General features: G+C 53.5%; 1 pseudogene across 1 annotated transcript; it reads right to left on the bottom strand.

Annotated features, from left to right (window-relative positions):
* LOC144126138 (legumain pseudogene) lies at nt 1–1,706 on the bottom strand (annotated as a pseudogene). Its single transcript, XR_013313458.1, has one exon. The product of XR_013313458.1 is annotated as a legumain pseudogene (transcript).

Below are 1,706 nucleotides of genomic sequence, written 5' to 3'. Positions count from 1 at the left end.
TGATGGTAAGGATGTACTTGCATTTTCTTAAGAAAGAACAAAAAGAGAAAACAAAACACGCTACAGTTCGTAACACAGGCCTCCGTTATCCGAAAGCTTCTGTCACTGCACTCGCTTGCAGCTCATGACAAGCAGTAAATGTGTAGTTGCCGGCGCAAGGTGGGGACCGCTGGCGCCACTGTAGTCGCTGGCTGGGCTTGAGATGATTGTCGCTGTTCACGGAAGAATTATATGACACGTAGATAACTTGCAGCAGTCAATTTCAGTTCATTATTGCCACGATTTCTAGTAAAGCGAGAGGCCTGGTCGTCTGTGTTACACGATGCCTTTGACTGCCGGAAACCTGCATATGGCGCTTATGGCCGCTTTGATCTCACCGACGTCAAATTCTTTGCACGCATTCACAAAAAACTGCAGGTGGCTCAGTGCGTATGGACTTTCCGAGAGCGCGAAACATTTCTTGCTGAAATTTTCCACTGCTTCCTCGTAGCAGTCGAAGTCCGTAACCGGCTGCTTCACAGTTAGCAAAATATTCGCTTCTTCTGTGCTTCCGTACCGTAGCAAGAGGGCCATTTCCCGGACTTTTTCTTGAACGAAGAGCCTATTGTTCAAGACATTTTTCAGCTCTCCCAGTAAGACCCGCTTTGTATCCAGATCAGTAGCTGCCTCGATCTTTTTTTCCAAAATGGCTACAGGCACGTCCCGACTGTCGACCGCATCCATTGGTGCGCTCGGTAAGACGATCGGTTCCGCCTCTTTTCTGCCCTGAAACTGACTGACGGTCATGGCGCCAATACTGAGATCTCCGTATTCCATGACGTGGCTCGTGTTCGTTTCCGCCCGGACGATCTTGAACTGGTCAATGAGGGTCTCCCACCTCAGGTTTTCTTTGTCGGAGTCTTCCAACCAGTTCACGCTGTACACGTCCCCCAGGTATGCCTCACGAACAGGGTCCCAGTAGCAAGCGTACGAAGACTCGTAAGGATTGGCCGCGGTCGTGGCGTAGACGCTGACGTTATCCGGAAGCAGGCCGCCGTCAAACATGGAGCCTGATTCGCACGCTTCCAAGTAGATAACCATCTTGCCGAACTGGCCATTCTCGTGCATAGATGTGATGACATTGCTCAGGTTCCGAGCGTACAGTACGTCGCTGGGGAACGCGATCATGCCAGGAGCGCCGTGATCGGAGAAGTAGACGAACACGTGGTCTCGCGGTCCGCTAGCGATCACCTTGCCCGTGCCTCCGCCTGGCGGTCTCCGACCCTGGAGAACGTCGAGGAAGTTGGACGGGGTGACTAAGTTGCCCGTGTAGTCCTTGACCACACCCGGATACAGGTTGGAACCATTGACATGATTCACGATGACGCCGGGCGTCGGGTTGTTCCTGGCGTAAGCGATGTCGTCGTACATCATTACCACGATCCGATTGTCTGGGATTCCGTGGTTGCGCAGCACGTGATAAGCGTGGCACACGTCGGCCTGGTGCCTGTAGTTCTCGTATCCGCTCGAGCCAGCCACGAGTAGCGCCCACAACTTGACGCCATTCTCGCCGCGGTCATCTTCGGTGAGTGCTTCGTCTTGGTACAGGTGACCGAAACTCCTCGCTGCACAAAGGAGTGCAAAGACCGCGAACAAGACAACTGCCGACGGCGACATGATCGCGCCTGAAATGCGTGTGCGAGGTCGCTGAAGCCAAGAGGCGCAGT

The sequence above is a fragment of the Amblyomma americanum genome, chromosome 3 (genome assembly GCF_052857255.1).
Source record: "Amblyomma americanum isolate KBUSLIRL-KWMA chromosome 3, ASM5285725v1, whole genome shotgun sequence".
Taxonomy (NCBI): domain Eukaryota; kingdom Metazoa; phylum Arthropoda; class Arachnida; order Ixodida; family Ixodidae; genus Amblyomma; species Amblyomma americanum.
The sequence above is the reverse complement of the archived record's forward strand: the minus strand, read 5'-3'. Positions and strand labels throughout refer to the sequence as shown.